The sequence below is a fragment of the Danio rerio genome, chromosome 25, assembly GCF_049306965.1.
Source record: "Danio rerio strain Tuebingen ecotype United States chromosome 25, GRCz12tu, whole genome shotgun sequence".
NCBI classification, from domain to species: Eukaryota; Metazoa; Chordata; class Actinopteri; order Cypriniformes; family Danionidae; genus Danio; species Danio rerio.
The window spans coordinates 20,497,501-20,518,348 of NC_133200.1; the positions used below are offsets into that span (position 1 = coordinate 20,497,501).

General features: G+C 33.7%; 1 protein-coding gene across 45 annotated transcripts in view; it reads left to right on the forward strand.

Annotated features, from left to right (window-relative positions):
* The first annotated feature begins 9,690 nt into the window (after nt 1–9,690).
* Nucleotides 9,691–20,848, forward strand: part of ppip5k1b (diphosphoinositol pentakisphosphate kinase 1b) — an 84,920-nt gene continuing 73,762 nt past the window's right edge. For 41 of the 45 annotated variants that reach the window (XM_068219121.2, XM_073943038.1, XM_073943046.1 and 38 more), the window contains exon 1: nt 9,691–9,753. The gene's annotated coding sequence lies outside the window, so the exon portion shown is untranslated. Of the gene's footprint in view, nt 9,754–19,486; nt 19,731–20,848 lie in introns of those variants that run through there. The other 4 variants (XM_073943026.1, XM_073943041.1, XM_073943049.1 and 1 more) reach the window with 2 other exon arrangements.

Consider the following 20,848-nt stretch of genomic DNA (forward strand, 5'->3'; position numbering starts at 1 on the left):
CCCAGTTGATGCTTGAGCCAGCGACTTTTTTGCTGTGAGGCGACAGCGCTACCCACTGTGCTACCGTGCTGCTTCTCTTGAAAGATTTAATTAAATTAAATGAATATAAATTTGTTCGATCTCATTGGTACATTTTTGTATAAGATTTGCTGATCTGCCAGTGGAGAGTTGGGTAGGTGGGGTTTGGAGACACGTCTTCCTTTAAAATTTTTATGTTTTCATACAAATGAAATCGGATTAATTTGTAGGATTAAGCCACTTTTCTGACAGTATCTAAAACAGTTACACATGCTTTTGTGATCGAGCTGGAAATTTCTGATTGAAATTTGTTTCATACAACTATTTTTTTTCAGTGTAGGACGTTTATTAGAGCTACATCTACAAAATGCACCTTATAAAACCTGCAATATATTCACATGTGCGAACTATAAACCATGAGTGCAAAAGAGAAGCTTAATTACTTGGAAAGCCCTTTTAGGGTCAACTGAAAACTTGTGTCTGGTCACACAAACCATGCTTGTTGATTCTCATATACTAGCACATTGTTGCCTTGTGTCGCTACATTGCGAATCCAACTCAGAGGTCTCACCGGTGACCGTTCTGCTTTATTTCCATATATATTCGGTCAGTCAGTGAATTGCCGCTATTGTCTGTGCTTAGAGGTGAAAAGTTGATGTACATGGTTTATAATGTTGTAGGTCAGTGAACGGGGCTGACTTTGTTGGGGCAGTGGGTTTTACACTCCTCTGGAGACTAGTTAACAGCCATGAACTGGTAAAGTGGTGACATCATCTGTACTGCAACATCAATAGTGTATGTGTTTGGCTTAAATGTTGCTAAATTGTATAATTCCTTAATGATCTAAATGTGTTTGAATGAATATTTATTTGTATTTTTAGACAAATATATTTATTAATTTTTGTACTTACACAGTTTACTTGATTTTTTTAACATAAATGTTTATAAAGGTTAATACTTGCACAGTTTATTACGGCTTTGCAGTTTATTAATTGATTCAGCACATTTATAAACATATTCATTTCAATAACAAATTTCTAATAACTGATTTTACTCTATCTCTCTTGCACATTTGCACTATTGACACTTTCTTAATCACTCCATGTCTCTTACAAACATTGTGCATTTCATTGTGCTTTACAGAGGGTTTAATTATCTCTCCTATTCAATATCCTGCTTAACCTTATTCAGTCTCATGTAAAAGTACTTATATAGCCTGTCTATGTGTAAAGTATTTTATAGTATATGTTATGCATATGTTTTTTAAATAGCTCTTATGTCCAGTGTTGTGTTTGTATTTATGATTATTTATGTAGCGCTTAATTAATTTCTCTGTATGTCCACACATGTAGCAGACTTGACTCAAAATAAAACAAATAAGAATTTCTTCACTAGAAAAATATCGTCTGAAATACTGTAAAAATTTTCTTGCTCCATTAAAATATTAGAAAAAGAATATATATATATATATATATATATATATATATATATATATATATATATATATATATATATATATATATTATATATTATATATATATATATATAATATATATATATTAACATATTAACATTACCTTCGAATTATGAATGTATCTATCTGAAATTTTTGTAATTCATGATGAAAACTATAGCCTATAGATGACCTATTATTAAAAAGCGGAAGTTATGTTACATCTCCAAAGCTTGTAAAAACAAAAACAGCATATTTTAAATTAACAAAATTCAATAATTCATTTAAAGCATATAATTGAATAAATGTTAACATATTAATTACTATAGTATACCATAGTACAATTAACAGCTGTACTGGTTAAAATATTTAGCAAAGCCTTGTATGCTTAATTTAAACAAGAAGAAATATTCATCCCTAAACAATAAATAAATGATATTGTAAGCAAAAACTTAATTTTTTCAAGCATCAACATATTTTTACAACACCAAATTCTTATTATTTTAATTAAATTAATGAGAAGACTGATTGTGTTGCTTAAAAAGTAATGCTTCAAATAATGATCTGCCAGATAGAACCTTACAATACAAGGCAGAAAATGACTTTTTAGAATTAGAAGTTTCTTTCTGCATTTACCTTTTTTTTTTTAACCCAATTTGCAAATTAAAGAGAATTTTGATAATACATTTAGGGTTTCTGTCATGTAAATGTATGAAAGAGAACTGTTACACAGATAGGGCTCTATTTTCACGATCCATGCACAAAGTGCAAAGCACAGAGCGCAAACGCATTAAGGGCGTGTCAGAATCCACTTTTGCTAATTTAAGGAAAAATTACTGTTGCCCATGGTCTAAAATGGTTGAGTTTATTTTCTTAATGAGTTATAGGTGTGTTTTGAGAATAAACCAATCAGTCTCATCTCCCATTCTCTTTAAGAGCCAGTTGCATCGCACCATAGCGCGTTTGCTATTTACATGACGGCTTTGTAAGTGGAAAAACGGAATGCTTCACTAGCAAGTGCATCTGCAGTGCGAGAATGAGAGATAAGGCCTCTCATTATCTACTTTCACTTTCGCTCTGGTGGAAGGGGAAACCTTGTACGCACAGACATCAATTTGACTATTAATAATAATTTTGTTTGTTAAGATCAAAGATTTGTTTCAAAACTTTTTTTTAATTCAGTTCTAATTTCCAGCAAACAAATAAATGAACAATAATAACGAAGTGTGGTCAAAAATCTGAGTTATATCCTAAAACACATGCTGTGCCCCATATGGTCTAAAACCTGACAAGTGGGCAAATCTAAGCTTGTTTTTAATAAAACAAATATAAATATGAATATAATAAATAATACTGCTAATAATAATAACATTATACAAAAACATTGTTGTGAATAAATGTTATGAATAAACTGAAAAAGCCCAGCGAGATGAAGAAGGCATGAAAGTATGGTTTCTATATTTATGTAGGCTAGAAAATATGTTTTGTAATATTTTAATAATTTATATTTATATCCTATATATATCCTTATTATATCTTATATATATATATCCTTAATATTTTAATTATTTTTCATATATAAAGATATTTGCGTATTGCTACATCTTGTGTGTATAAAGCAGTGTGTAAGCTAGGCGCACAACTAACGCGTTCTGCACCGGACTATAGCCTGCCTTTGTTCTGGTCCATTGAAAAATCTATTATAGTTTCTCAAAATAGCAAAGCGCCAGCAATGCGCCTCAGAACACCTTCCTTTTTAGACCAAAGCGCCTATGGGCGCACATATGAGCGCAAATGCATTTGCTATTTAAACAGTGTGCTGCAACACATCAAGACGACTCTTGCGCCATGTTGAAACTAGCGAACAATTGCGTCGCGCCTTGCGCCACATTCCGCTGGGTGTATGATAGGGCCCATATTGTTTGCTATATGTAATGCTAAACTCTGAAGCTTAATATCTCAAAATCCTTCAGAACGCAGATAAAGCCTTATGATTCCAAGGCACCAAATATAACATGAAAAAAAAATATATATGAAAAATTGCTTGTATCTGAGAATATGTATAAACACCTTATACTATATATCGGTGTGTGCATATATTCATTTAATTAATACAAAAATTAACTATCTATAATATTTTTCATTGAGAAAAATTTTAAAGTGAAAATATTTTTATAAAGAATGTATATTGAATGATTTTAAAATCTAAACTAAAATTAAATAACTACAAGCAAAAAGGTCACTGGTTCGAGCCTCGGCTGGGTCAGTTGGCATTTCTGTGTGGAGTTTGCATGTTCTCTCCGTGACCACGTGGATTTCCTCCAGGTGCTCCAGTTAAGCTAATTTGTCTGTAGTGTATGTGTGTATGGATGTTTCCCAGTGATAGGTTGCAGCTGGAAGGCCATCCGGTGCGTAAAACATATGCTGGATAAGTTGGTGGTTCATTCCACTGTGGCGACCCCACATTAATAAATGGACTAAGCCGAAAAGTAAATGAATGAATAAATAAATCAATTGCAATACATAAAATGTGCTATTATAATATGAAATATATAATGTGATAAAGACGTTGCAGTATAAATCTAAAGTGAAGATGACTTGACTTTTACAGCCACAAGAGATGTTGTTTTTGAGTGTCACCATGACACACACAGTATGTGATTATTCACATCAGGAGTCCTGAAGCTCTCCATGTTTGCTCAAGTGCTGCTCTGAAATGAAAGCCACAAACACACATTCATCAGACTGAACACATGCTGGCTTGCTTATTTTGCGGAGCAGCTTGTGGAGGCAATCGAAAACAGTAGCGTTTTCTTTGAGGTGACACATTTCAAGCTGCTCAGGGACTGCTGATGCTGCAGTTTTCTGCATGTGATGAGGTCATCATGGGATAGAAACACCTTCACATATGACTGAAATGTGGCTCACACCCCCTGCTCTATTAATGCTTTATGAATCAAACTTATTTGGATATACAAGAATAAAGAATATAATATATTGCATAATACAGTTGCATATTGTTCGTATATTTTTAGTACTCTGCAATGGAGACAAAAACTGCACTTATTTTTAATATTTAATCATTTAAAATTAAAGATGAATAAACATCATGAATGGTAATATTAGAGCTCAATCAATCATCAACCTGAAGTTTTTGCAGTGTCTTTATGATTAATTGAGCATTAGTGCCAATGTTTTCAGTAGACATGTCTTCTGATTAAGCTTCTGGCTAATGGAAACATATGATTCATTAAGGACAAAAATATTCCTGCTGTCCGTCATTTGCTTAGTCATAACCTGACTGAAAATGCTCATAAACAATGCTTTGTCTGTCTATCTGTCTGTCTATATATCATCCAAGGGGATGCTGCACCGGTGGTGGTGTGGAGAGACCCCCCTCTTGATTGTGAAGCCCTTTGGGTGTATAGTCATACACAATAAATGCGCTATATAAATACACATCAACTACTTACATTCTGTCTGTTTGTCTGTCTTTCTCATCTATTTTATCAATCTTTGTAATTATGTCTTTCTATCATTCTGCCTTTCATCTAACGGTAACACTTTACAATAAGGTTCATTAGTTAAGGTATTTACTAACATAAACTAATCATGAACAACACATGTACAGCATTTATTAATCATAATTGAACATTTACTAATGCATTATTTAAGTCCATGCTTGTTAATATTAGTCAATGCACCGTGAATTAACATGAACTAACAATGACCTACTGTATTTTCATTAACTAACGTTAACTAACATAAACAAATACTGTAGTAAATGTATGGTTTATTGTTTGTTCATGTTAGTAAATGCATTAATTAACATTAACTAATGAACCTTATTGTGAAGTGTGACCCATCTATCTATTTGTCTGTCTATGTCTTTATCATTCTAACTATCATCTGCTTGTTTATCATTTCTTTCATTCATTATTCGGCCGAGACTTTTCTCAAGCCAGCATTTTATTTTTGATCATATTTAAACTGATTTATTTTTATGTGTGTGTTGATGGTCCAGCATGTATCTTGCATTTGAAGATCAGTTGTGACTCTTGCTGCAGTTGTGATTGTCCTCTTTGAACCAAGCTCAGGTCTTGAACCCAAACTCTCACCACGTGCTGTCTCCAGTGTGACGCAGGGCCTGGATCTGAACAAGCTTCCCATTCGGACTGCTCAACAGGGTATTGACACAGCATTTCGCTGTCCGTTGAAGAGTGAAGGCAGTCTTTTTTACTGGACTTCATTTAAATGAATGAAGGCTTTATGAGATGTTACAGCCACAGACCCCTACTGCCATATATGAGCAAAATAATTATTAATTATCAATTCTTTACACTATATATATATATATATATATATATATATATATATATATATATATATATATATATGTACATACATACATATATATATATATATATATATATATATATATATATATATATATATATATATATATATATATATGTACATACATACATATATATATATATATATATATATATATATATATATATATATATATATATATATATATATATATATATATATATATATATATATATATATATATATATGTACATACATACATATATATATATATATATATATATATATATATATATATATATATATATATATATATATACATATATACATATATATATTATTTATTTATTTTAATATTATATTTGTCGCCTTGGAATATATATACATACATATATATATATATATATATATATATATATATATATATATATATATATATATATATATATATATATATATATATATATACATACATATATATATATATATATATATATATACATACATATATATATATATATATATATATATATATATATATATATATATATATATGTATGTATATATATTCCAAGGCGACAAATATAATATTAAAATAAATAAATAATTAAAAACGGCTTGTATCTGAGAATACATATAAACACGATGTAATATATATCTGTGTGTGCATATATTCATTTATTAATACAAAAAATTATTATCTCTAATATTTTTCATTGAATTAATTTTTAAGTGAACATATTGTTATATTGAATGATTTGAAGAAATCTAAACTAATAAATTAATTGACTTAAAGCAAAAAGGTCACTCGTTCAAGCCTCGGCTGGGTCAATTGGCATTTCTGTGTGGGGTTTGCATGTTCTCCTCTTGACCACGTGGGTTTCCTCCAGGTTCTCCAGTTCTCCACAGTCCAAAGACATGTGCTATAGGTAAATTGGGTATGCTTAATTGTCCGTAGTGTATGTGTGTGAATGACTGTATATGGATGTTTCCTAGTGATGGGTTCTAGTCATATATATATATATATATATATATATATATATATATATATATATATATATATATATATATATATATATATATATATATATATATATATATATATATATATATATATGAATGAGTAGTTGGGTATACACAAGTAGCAGTGCCTATATCAGCATTTTGTAGCATTAACTACTTTCTTCTACTTTATAATTTCTAGTGTTTGAATGACTCCATAGCGTAATGTCTAAAGTGATGACAAAACAGGTGATTTTGCTCACATTTTAAGATTATAAGACTGAACGTGACATGAAATCAGTCTACAGAGATATCTCCTTACAGTATTACAGTCTATTACAGTCCACAGTATTTCACTGTACAATTGGGATATCAAATTAATTAACCCTGAAAAAAGCAGCTAAACGCTACCAGATTACTGTTGTGTTTGCTATAAGGAAAAATGCTAAACACATGTGGGCATTTCTTCTTTCTTTTTGCCAACACACCTGATATGCGAGTCCCATCTCACACTCAATACACTATAATTATATGGTATAAATTAATACAGCACTACAACATAGAGAGAGAGAGATGGACTTAGAATATCTAATATCTTAGAACATCTGATGGCTGTTAGCCAAAGACGTCTACGGTTGGCATTGAAAGCAGTGTGGTGTACAGTAAAATTTAAGTTTTCTATTCTTTGACTTTCGATTTTGGCATCCTACCGCACAACACGACATGTTTGCTTTTGCAACCGGTCTTTTTTAGAACCCCCCCCCCCTGTTTATTTTTTCCCTCAATTTCTCTTTAACGGAGAGAACAACACATTTCTAAACATAATAGTTTTAATAACTCATTTCTAATAACGGATTCATTCTATCTTTGCCATGGTGACATTGCATAATATTTTACTAGATATTTTTAAGACGCTTCTATACAGCTTAAAGTGACATTTAAAGGCTTAATTTGGTTAACTAGGCAGATTAGGGTAAATAGGCAAGTTATTGTGTAATGATGGTTTGTTCTGTAGACTTTCCAAAATAGCTTAAAGGGGCTAATAATTTTGTCCTTAAAATAGGTAAAAATAAAAAAATAAAACTGCTTTTATTCTAGCCGAAATAAAACAAATAAGGCTTTCTCCAGAAGAAAAAACATTATCAGACATACTGTAAAAATTTCCTTCCCTGTTAAACATCATTTGAAAAATATTTAAAAAGTATAAAACATTCAAAGGGGGGCTAATAATTCTGACTTCAACTGTATATCAACATTTATCAAAAAGAGTTTATATATAAATATGATGACATATAGCCTATATTTATAAAGTTCAAAAACAATTTCCAGCTTTTGATGAATATGCGAATTACTGGTTTGTTGAGAGTTTGTTGTTGTATTAGAGATAAGTTATATTGATTAAATATTATATATAATAATTACATAATGGTTTCAGCGTATTATAACAGCTCGTCACAGTGATAAGCAGTAATTCGGCAAAATTAACATTGAAGTGATCGGCGTTCATCTGACAGGTCCATTTGTGATAGCACCCTTCCAATGGATATTAGATCTCGTACAACTCCAAGTGATTTTACAAGAGAGAAGTTAAAGGCCTACAAGTCTTTGGATGCCAACAATATTGTTCTGCGTGGTCATGTGCAAGAAATCATGCTCCATGATTACCAGATTGAAAACTATGTAGTGCTAAAAACTGAGATTCTGCCTAGCCAATGACAAGGAAGGAAGACTGAACTGTACAAGGCCTGGATAATCATCAACAATTAAAACAACTGCATTCTGACCATGAACTGCACCTGTACAGCAGGATATGTGAGCGAGCTGACATGTTTATATTTTATTCTAAAGATTCAGTGTCCGTAGTTTAATTAACCATTTTTAACTGTTTTTGCTGAAATCATTGCTGCGATCAAAAACAAGTAATGTGAATGAATCAGCAAAGCGTGAACTTACCTGGTATAAAAAAAAAAAATTGTAGAGTTGAACATTTTTAATTAGGTCCTCACTCCATTCAGCTCTTCTGATGGCTGTTAGCCAAAGACGACTGCGGTTGCCAATGAAAGCAGTGTGGTGTAAAATTTAAGTTTTCTATTCTTGGACTTTTGATTTTGGCATCCTACCGCACAACACGACCTGTTTGCTTTTGCAACCGGTCTTTTTTTTGCAACCGATATGCACGGTTCAACCCCTGTGACGACATGTTTGACGTAGGTTGGTAATTAATTGCCCTATAGGCTACTTATGATGATACTTTACATTTAAGTACAGGAGTTTTCTTTTTACTTTTTAAGAACAGTGCCATTTTTAACTAACTTTAAAAAACACATTTTAATTTAAACATTTTTTTTACCTGTAAGCACAGTGCACTGGTAATGTTTAAACTATTTATATTGTTTAAAGTGACAGACAATAATAAATATTCATAATAATTGGAATTAATCTGCTTCAGTTTTTAACTGTGCAGAGCTCTAGCTGCTTAATTAGGCCTGCTACGCTTTTGTATTTTACTTGCAGAGACGCTTTTTTTCTGAAGTGGTACTTGGTGAATAAAGTTTGGGAACCACTGATGTAAAGTGTTACAGATAATGTAAACAATGATGGTAGCCATTGACTTCCATATAGGCGAAAAATAGTGCAAGTAACCGGTTTTAAACATTGTTCAAAATATCTTATTTTGTGTTCAAAAGAAGAAGGACTCTCAAACGGGTTTGTAACAACTGGAAGGTGAGTAAACTATGTCAGAAGTATCCTGTTTTGGTGAACTATCTCTTTAATAGTTATGGTTTCGCCCGTCCTGCAGGCGGCGCTCTACAGGGTTTGTTTTCTTCTCCAGCGCCTGTTAACAGTTTGCTGAAGGTAAGTTCACGCGCAGCTCCAGTTTCACACTGACAGCAGACAAGGAAGTCTTAACGCTGTCCTCCAGCAACAGTTCCTCTTTCAAACAAGTGAGTACCAGATAATACAAACCATGACAATCTGCGGTTGTTTTCTTGTTTTGCACTACATAAAGTTTCTTTAGTGGAGTTTTAAGAAGCTGTTAGAGTTCGTGTGAAGTGATGGAGCGCAGCAACACTTGTTTGAAATGTCAGACGACTCGATGAAAGAATGATGTTTTGCGCAATATAATCTCGCACTGTGTGCATGAAGCTCTTGTTTGACGAACACATTAATAATTGTGTTGTGTGCTGTCGTTTTGGTTGTTATTATGGCTTAGAAGATGGAAACAGATGCTGTCAGTATACTGTCATTTATGAAGGAGCCCGACTGCTTCTCATTGGTCAGTCAGTCATTGCGTTTAGGTTTAACGTTACGTTTTATCATTTGGCAGACGCTTTTATCCAACTTACAAACAAAGACAATACAAGTAAAGCAACAGAAGACGAAAAATGTGTTTAAATGCAATTTATGTGTGAGTGAGTGTGTGTGTGTGTGTGTGTGTGTGTGTGTGTGTGTGTGTGTGTGTGTGTGTGTGCGTGTGTGTGTGTGTGTGTGTGTGTGTGTGTGTGGGTTTAGAGTTAGAAGGTCAGATAAAACATTTTTTGTATAGAAGATAAAGTTCCAATAAGGACTTATAAGATCAAGGTCATAATATTATAAAGAAAACAGAATATAGAATAGTTAAAAGAGTTAAAACGGAGTGTTTAAAAAACCCTTTTGTATGAGAAACTACTTCCACAATTGCTTCACATCTGCAGCTGACGTCTAAACAGCAGAAACAGAGCTAATTCACAAACTTCTTTTTAAGCTATTTGAATGATTATTTAGTGCAATGTCTAAAGTCGTGACAAAACAGGTGATTTTGCTCGTCTTTTAGGATTATAAGGCTGAACGGCATGAAATGCCATCAGTCTACAGAGATTTCCCAGTATTTCTCTGTTGCAGTCGGAAATCACAACAATTAACCTTGAAAAAGCCGACGAAGCAAAGCAAACACTAGCAGATCACTAAGGTATAAATACAGCACTACAACATATAAAAGACAGATCAACTTCACTGAGTTTTTTCCTCTCCTAAAGGACATATTATGTGGTCTCTGTCGTCATCTTTCATTTTTGTCTTGCCTAAAAAAGCCTCAAAAGTAGATTATGTTGTCTAATAGCTGCAATATTTGTCTGTTGATCTGCTATCTCTCTGTGTGGGTGGAGTAATACACAAGGGTGAAGGCTGTACCGGTGCTGTTATTGCAGAATATCACACGGCTATCAGCCAATAGGATTCGAGAACCAGACAGAACTGTTGAGTGAAATTAAATTATAAAGTGAACGTGATTTTGAGAGAGCATTTATAAAAATGTAAAGCATTTAGCATTATAGACAAGAATTAAAGGCTAGAACGAAATATTGATTAGTGTTTTGAAGTGTTTTTATTTTAAAAAGATATAGAATAGGAAACATATTAGTAACTAATATTGTTAAAGAGGCAGAATTGTTTATATATATATGGAGTAGAAAGTTCAATAAAGAGAATTAGTAATAGAATTGTTGATAAAAAATTTGTGATTGACATTACACAGAACAGGGCGGCACGGTGGCGCAGTGGCTAGCACTGTCTCCTCCCAGCAAGAAGGTCACTGGTTCGAGCTGGCATTTCTGTGCGGAGATTGCATGTTCTCACCGTGTTGGGGTGGGTTACCTCCGTGTGCTCTGGTTTCCCCCAGAGTCCAAAGACATGGGCTATAAGTGAATTGTAATAATCTAAATTGGTTATGTGTGGGAGTGAATGCAAGAGTGTGGGTGTTACCCAGTGCTGGGTCTTGGCTGTAAGGGCATCCGCTGCGTAAAACACATGCTGAATAAGTTGTCGGTTCATTCCGCTGTGGCGATCCCTGCTTAATAAAGGGACTAAGCAGAAAGGAAAATTAACGAATTATTGATTTACACAGAACAATATATATATAACAGAACAGAATATAAGTATAAAATAATATGTCGTTAGATATGCAAGTGTTAGCAAAAAATCTGTTGTCTACAGCCCTTGTAAGTAGCTATCAGCCAAGTCATTCCACCAGAGAGAAGCAGTGAAGGTAATGGTTCATTTCCAGTGAGTGGTACAGTTCACATTTGTTTCCATTTTTTTTTTACACTCAAAAGTGCTAAAATAGCGAACAATACCACTTTTTTGGAACTCCTTCGTCAGTGCACATAGCACAACAATACAATACCAAAAGAATGGAGCTAGACATACTGCTGAATGCCATTGGTTTACAGAGAATCGTCACCAGCGCATGCTACAAGCTAGGGAAACAAAAACACAGGAAGCAGCATTTTTAAATACACAGCCTAGACTTGAATACACTGATTGATGAAACATGGTTGACCCAATCGCAGACTAAATTTGTTTTCTTGTCACAAACAGCCACATGCCAAGAAGCAAGAATATGTTCCACTGTACAGTATGTCCTCCATTGTTGCGTCTAAACTTTAGGAAATCGTAGAATGCCACTTCCTCTCTCTGTTTGCCCGTGTTTTCCAGATATCCAAAATTGAAATAAATAATTAAGCATGCAAAAGATGCAATATGTGAAAGGCTCAAAAAGCTTTCTTCTTCAAGTGAGATTGACATTGATCTCTGAAGGGTACGGAACACGTACGCCTGATCAGTATGACCCATACTCTACTGTATATAAAATTGATTTGTGAAGGAGTTGTGTATCATGTTCAGATAGAAAGGTCTTATCTTCTTAAGCCTGCATAAGGCAAATCTGGAACATTTACTCATGGAGCAGCTGGACATCTGCGAGCTCTGGCCTCTTGTGTCTACTTTTAAGGCAGGGTTAAAGTGCTGCCATTGGTCTGACAGCTGCATGTCTCTGTCTGTGACTCATGCTGGATTTGCACGACATGTTTCTTCAATATTGTTGAATTGTGTGTCTGTGTGTGCCAGTTGAAAGCCTATAACACTGACAAGTTTTCTAAATGTTTACAACTTTAATTTAATGGCACTTTCAAGAGATATGTTACGCAGAGTTGAGAATTGTTTACTTTCATAATTTTGGGGGGGACTTTTCTGGGATATTGAAAGATTTATGGAAAATGTTCTTCTCCATTTGTGCATCAGAAAAGAAAGACATATTAGTCATATTATGAATTTGCATATTTTGCTTCTTTTGTTTTTTTTGTGTGTCTGTTGTTCTCATTTGTAGTTTACTTTGGAAAAAAGCATTGCTAAATGTAAATAATTGGATTGAATTAGAGATTGGGTAAGCTGGAGTTTAGTATAGCAATGACTTTTACTGCTGACTAGAAATTATTAACTTACTAGTTAATGATATGCCATTTTGCACTAGTTAGGCAATTTGGCACTCTCAATTCTGCAAATGCAAGCTCTTTTGCTAGTCTCATTTTTATTGTTGTGCAAGCTATTAATTGCTGTGCTGTTATTAATTGCTAAATTAAAGCTTTACATTTATTTCTGGCACAATATTGCATTTAATTTTAACCAGTAGCAAAATCATTTCCAACTTTAAATAAATAAATGATTAATTAATCAATAAATTACCTTTAAAAAAATAACTACATAGATTAAGATATACATTTAATAACTGCATGTATTTTTATATCAAAAAATTGATTGAAATGAATGAAAAACAAATTAGAATATCTTTTTTAAATCTTGAAGATATTGGGCTTACTTTGCTAAAGTGTTTAATAATTGTCATTTTTGTCAGCGAATTCAAACCAAATCATTAAAAAATAATAACGAAGTAAGCAAATAAATAAATGATTTTCGTCAAATTGTTTATGAAATGTTGGTTTGCTGAAGTGTTTGATATTTGTAAGTTTATTGTTTTCAGCAATAAATAAATAAATAAATAAATAAATAAATAAATAAATAAATAAATAAGTTAATAATTAATGTGAACCAAAACAATCTTAATGAATAATTTAATAAAATGTTTAAAAAGGTATTTTGTGTTTACTAAAATCTTTGACTTTTGTGGTGTTGTTGTTCAATAAATAAACAAATAAATTAATATAAAAAAACACAAATTAGTTTAGTTTTAATTCATAATATGAATATAATTATGATGTCTGGGAAAGTAATTTATTTTCTGAATTGTTTGAAATTTAGTGTATTATTGTATTAATCAATTGGTCATGGTCACGTTCAGTCATGTAGCAGGCTTTCTGCAGCGCTGCTTTTCTCTTCTGTATCTTAATGATAATCATTTATGACAGGAATGAGCTGTTAAAAAGTGGCTATAATGAAAGCACTTCACATGATATGATCCCAAAGGTCTCTTAAGGAGTATCTGCTGGACTGCTGGATTCATCAGATGTGTTGGCATGTTTATGGAACAAAATCAATGCCAAAAGTCTTGAATTAAAAAGCTTGTTGAATATCACAAACTGAAAAAAAATAATACACCGTATTAACAAGTTCTTGCATTTTAATGACTTGAATTCCAGGGTTTGTATTTTTAGGTCCTGAAATTTAACATATCTGTTTATTTAAGCTTTGAATATTTCAACGAAAAATATTTCAAACACGTTTTCATACTTAAAAATTCAATAATTCATATTCAATTTTCAGATTTCACTTACAAAATATTCAATACCCTTTAAAAATACGATGTATAATATTTAAAAGGTTATTTTCAGTTCATTTTATTTCAGTTCAAATATTCGCTTCCATAAATTCAGTGGATCAAATTCGACTGTTAAAATTCAACATTACATCCGGAACTGAAGGAGAAGCAATAGATTGCAGATTGAAGATCGCCAGCTGCTCTCGCTTTCACCAGTAGGTGGAGATGGAATAATGTAAGATTTTTAACCCAGTAAACAGGCGAAAAAAAGGCTATTAAAGGCACAAAAGTAGCATTTAATATCAATATCAATGCTTTGGACATTATAAATGATAAAAAGTACGAGTAAAATGAGTAAATGAGGTTTTAGTCATCTATATTTGCCCTTATGTAACGGAAGCAGCTGGTGATCGCGTAAATATCAGTCCTCGGATCCAGCGACAGACGTTGTTCTGCAATCTTTAGCATCCTCGGAGCTTGTCTCCCATGCCGGCTCGCTCCCTGCTCGGACCGGTAACATAAACCGTCTTTTGATGAATATGATGTTACACACTGTCTATCTTTATTGACTCTTTCTTCCATAGACGCGAAGTATTATATTGACAGCTACAGAATATAAACGTAAGAGAAACAGGAGAGGAAATATTCTAATAATAATACAACATAGATAAACATTGACAGGGCTAAGAACAATTACGAACAAAGATATTCAAAAGCAGAGAGATTTTATGAGAATGTCACACAAAACAGTTTACTTGGAACTGTTAAACAGAGTTCAGGTATGATTTAAGGTTGGTTATGGATGGGGCGTCTAATTTAAAATAATTTAACAATAGAATAAAAATATGAAACAAACTGCTTTAAGCATCTTTACTGTACGAAAAACACTTTAGCTACAAAAGTCCTTCAGTCAAGAGCAGAGAGGCATGTTCTCCATTTGTTGATTAATAATCATAAAAACAGACGGCAAAAGGATTATAGCGCGCTGTCTCTTTAATTCTCTTCTCTTTCGCGTGTCTTTTGATTCTCAACTCGTTTGTTTATTACACGCATGATGGTTAATATGAATAATGACTAAACACCGCATTTTGACACCTATCTGACCCATTAAAGCGCTCAAGTTAAGATGACTTTAGATGTGTGCCCTGACTGCGCTCTGCTTGTCTCAGTGTGCAAATGAGACCGTATGCTGACTGCATGCTTCTGTTCTGTGTGTGCACGCCTCACACACAGAATCATGCGGTCTTTTGCGCTTTTAAGAGCAACACGTGTACAACTGGAAAGGGGGCGGTAAATGACCCAATAATCGTTTATCTCGATTAATGGTTTTTCATAATCGTTAGAAGCCAAAATCGAAATCGATATCGAATTTTTCGATTAGTTGCACAGCCCTACCACTGTTATTATTATATGACTAAACCTTTTTACATTTTTAATAGAAATCATTATTTTAAAGATTAAGTCACAGGTGTCAAACTCGGTTTCAAAAGGGCCGCAGCTCTGCACAGTTTAGTTCCAACCCTAATTAAACACACCTGATCAAACTAATTGAGTCCTTCAGGCTTGTTTGAATCCTACAGGTAAGTGTGTTGGAGCAGGGTTGGAACTAAACTGTGCAGGGCTTCGGCCCTCCAGGAATTGAGTTTGACACCCCTGGATTAAGTCTTGATTTAAGGTTTCCTCTCCCTATCACGGTTCAAGTGTTCGCGCTGCGTGATAAAAAGACAATACTGACAACGCGCGCATATGTTGACTTTTGTAAACAGTTTTGTTGTTTAAATATGATATTGCATTAATTTGCATACATGCTTTATAAGCTGTAAAATTAAAGCTTATTTGTTGTGTTTATGACACAGATCCAGGAGGCAATCAGCATCAGGGCTTGTTTGGCATCAACTAATCTGTATGCAAATATTTCTGTAGGCACGTGTGGTTACACGTTATTGTCCTACGAGTTAACAAATACAGTTGAAGTCGAATTATTAGCCCCCTTCAAATTTTTTTCTTCTTTTTTAAATATTTCCTTAATTATGATAAACAAAGCCAGGAAAGTTTCACAGTATAACTAATAATATTTTTTCTTCTGGAGAAAGTCTTACTTGTTTTATTTTGGCTAGAATAAAAGCAGTTTTTAAACACCATTGACAAAGTTATTAGCCCCTTTAAGCTATATTTTTTTCTCGATAATCTACAGAACAAACCATCGTTATACAATAACTTGCCTGATTACGCTAACCTGCCTAGTTAACCTAATTAACCTAGTTAAGCTTTTAAATGTCACTTTAAGCTGTATAGAAGTGTCTTGAAAAATATCTAGTTAAATATTATTTACTGTCATCATTGCAAAGATAAAACAAATAATTTATTAGAAATTAGTTATTAAAACTATTATGTTTAGAAATGTGTTGAAAAAATCTTATCTTGTTTAAACAGAAATTGGGGAAAGAATAAACAAGGGGTCTAATAATTCAGGGGGGCTAATAATTCTGACTTCAACTGTACAGTATGTGTTGCAGTTGAACAAGGGGCCGATCACAGCAAACGCGCTTTTCTGTTCCAAAAACGTGAGGTGCACCTCACTGCCTTTTATGTTGACAAGAAGAGCGGTGCTCTTTGATTGTGCAAGGAGTGTTGCTGTCTATGTTGTTACAATTGTAATATTTAATAATAATGTGATATTCAAGATTTTTGAAAGTTTTCAATAGACCTACTGTACAGAGCAGCATAATGCATCCTGAAGTAAAGCGAAATGGCTATAAACTCCAGCAAGATAAAGTCATTAAATGCAGAGCCACAGACCTTTATCTATAAATAAAGTATATTTATGGAAACTGTGTTCATCTTAACTGAAAGCTACGTCGTGTTTCCTGGCTCCACGCATCACACACCTGTCATTCAGTCAGTCAGTCAGTCAGCACGTAACCTCAAAGGGTTTAACAAATAGCGCACAGCACTATACAGTTACAGAAAAGTTTGCGCTAGGGCTGCACGATTTAGGAAAAATATCACATTGCAATTACTAAGGTAAAAATTGCGATTTGCGATTGCGATACGATAAACAAGTGGAATGACTCAACTCGCTTGTTATTAAGAAAAATGCACACACAGATTACTAATAATGCTGAAATTTTTATTTTTCAACTGAGATACAGTATACAGTGCAATCTAGCAACAACTACAAATTAACAATGTTTTTAAATTAAAACAAAGTTGTGCAAAATTAAATAACAGTAACATCTTTACATTACTGAAATAAATTACATAAAATTAATTTTAAAATAAAATTAAAAAGTCAAATGTACAGATGAATAAAACAAATACCCATTTTTAAAAATATTTTTACATTACTACTCTTGGATTTATCGCCAAAAATATCACCAAATAACAGAGGTAGCATTTTTTCTGGGCACAAGTTCAGTGTTGGTCTGTTCTGTATCCATTTTCTCTCGTCTCCACACTGCGCTGAGTGAAGTCACGTGACCACAAGCACAGCGTGAGCAGCGCGTATTTTTTCAGCGTCCAAGTTAACAGAGCTTTCATACCACACGCAGCAGCAGCGCGTCAGAGCGAGGCGTGAGGGTCACTGAAGCAGCAGTGGCGCGATAGTTTTGGCGCTGGGTCTATTTGTTCTGTGCTGCTCACGCTCAATTAAAGTGACAGTGCATTGATAATGACCAAAACACATTGAATGACAGAAAAAAGTAGCAATTTTACCCAATAAATGCGTTAATGATATCAACTGACTTGTGTATATAGTCAATCAAATGAACTTAAACGATTAAAAACGGCAACAAACATTTGTTTAGGCCCGAACTACAAAACCAAATGTAAAAAATTTTAGTATCAGTTTTGCTTAAGTTGCATGCTAGTGTTGCAGGAGAGGGGGAATAGAATATTTACTGGAGTTGTAGTCCATAGCGAAGTGTATTGTGGGTAGTGTAGTTCGACACGCATGCTGGATGATGCAAGCTCGCTGAGCAGCTGAAGCAGAGGAAGAAAGTTTTATTCTGCTTTGTTTTATGTTTACTCAAGTTAATAAGTATATAAGTAAGAAATAAGTAAAATAAGTCCCGACCCACAAGGGGGCTTCAGCATGCCCTGTGGGGCGTCGTGTCATATTTAAAAAAAATGATCTCTCTTTGCAACAAACTGAAGGTCATTTACAACTTTATTACTCGTTATCACATCCTATGCAGGTTCTGTTCACTAAAGTAGACATGATTGACGGTCATGCACGAGTCCACTCTGTAGTAAATAGACAATGCGTCAGCTCCTTATTTTACGGCCACGAATACGTCATTACATGAAGACAGATATGACATTTTTGGGAAAATTATACCTTAAAAATACAGTATGTAACCCTGGAGGTGTCCAGGTTGCTGGGCAACGTATATAAAAAAATGTATATGTGAAGACTTACGTGACCGCCTTTACGCTTCTCTCCTGACCTTGAAAATATAATTGACTAAATTGTAGAAAATCTGAATTAAGATCATGTTGGGGGTCGAATCGAGATCACCATCTTTTTTCGCTTAATCTAGCAGCCCTAATGCACATATAAAACCACAAAATAGAACTCTTAATACATCTCCATTTGTCAAGTATTATTATGATGAAGCTTATTTCATCCACAACACAACTCAGGAGCAAACTCTTCATTTCATTCCCTCACTCATTCTAGCTAAATTAAACCTCTCTGCCATGTTATTGAAAGCTGAAGTATGGTTATAATGCTTACATATTTAAAAAAGCGTACTTTCCATTTTGAATTTTTTTTACTCGTATTTACTGAAGGCGCTAATGTTAATTGAGCTCACTATATAATCTTAGTTCGAACTCAATCCTTCAAAAAAACTATATCTTTTTATATGATCTTGCAAGGATGTTGGACTCTGGCTGCTTAGTGGCATAGCCTGCAAGCGATAGTAACATTTATTTATGAGTTTGTTTATCTGTATGTGTGTTTTTCCTGACCCCGGGTCACTGCCGACGGCTTCCTCTCAACTTAATGTCCCCTGTCAACACATCCACAGCGTGAAGAGTTATCTTTGGATGAGCCGTAGACCTCAACATTTGATCTAAGTGTCACCCCTCCCCCAGATTCACCTCTGCCAGGGGCCTGGCAGCGCTATTATTGGGCCCTCGCTTACATGATAACATAAATGGCTCACTATTTGTTGTAATTGTACAAACCGTGCAATGTATCAGATGGACATATGTAATTAAAGTTAAAAGGGTCTGTAAAAATGGGCTCCGGGATGATTTGGATTGAGAAAAAAAGGTTTTTTTAGAGGGATCTAGCATGACGTGTATTAGCGTGGGTTTGGAAATGCGATATGAAACAACATGCATATCCAGCAGTGCATTCTTTCCCTTGCAGTCAGCAAACTGAAGGTATGGCATTGCTTTGGATACTGACTGTAGGCTAAGTGCAACTGTGAGACATGTTTAAGTCTACTGTAGAATTTTTATTAGTGTTATTAGTGCACTTGCTAAGCTAAACATTACGTTTGTTGTTGGATATGAAGTGGTGCACAGGTAAGTTGTCTTTGCAGGTTTCAACTCATGCTTGTTCAAAAGATTTAAAGGTTGCTTTACTGCTCTATTGAATGGCATTTTAGATAAAATTGAATACTTGTGGGTCAAACGTGACAAGAAAAAAATTGTGCAACATCAAATGTTTTGTCCCATACATTAGAATGTGTGCTGTTTATATTTTTCTTACATCTGAACACCCATTTATAGTACATTTTAGTATAATGCACACTAAAATAATGTCATTCAATTTTTATCAATATTTTATTGTTGGAATCGCATATCTACAAGTATATAACTATCTTTATATATTTATGTACCTTTATATAACAATCAGACCTAAAATACACATTCTTTCTCATTTTATATCTTTACACTATACTCCAAATCACCTGTCAGCAAAAAGTTTGTTATTCTTTAAGATATAGTCAAATGTATTATGATCACATTTAAAGGGCCATGAAAACCTCCTTGTTTCAGCAGGGTGTTTTCACACCTCTACTTTGGAGAAAGTCAGGAAAGTGGGCGTGTCCAGCTCTGTTTAGGGGGGAGTGTCGGAGGAGGGAAATGGGGAAGGTCTGTAAAAATTTGCATAAAAATGGGAGTGTCGGTTTGGGCACGTGCTGATTTTCACAGAGGCTAAACAAACACACAGACCCAGGGGAGAAAGACAGTGACTGTGTTTACATGGACGTCAGTAATCAAACTATTTTACAAATTATTAAATGGTGGACTTTTACTGCAGTTTGGCTCTTTCATTCCAGAATTTCATTCATGCCCCTCATGACAAACAAGATATTTGGTTCGCAGAATTGCTGGAAGCGTGTATTTTTCATGCAATGTTTGTTACTGCACGGTGAATGAGAGAAAAAAACCCTCTGCATTTCTCAGTAACTTAGATGCACTTGGCAGGTAGCGTCAGAAAGCTGTGTGTGTTATTCCTGTCACAAAATGCAGCGAAAATCCTACACGATGGC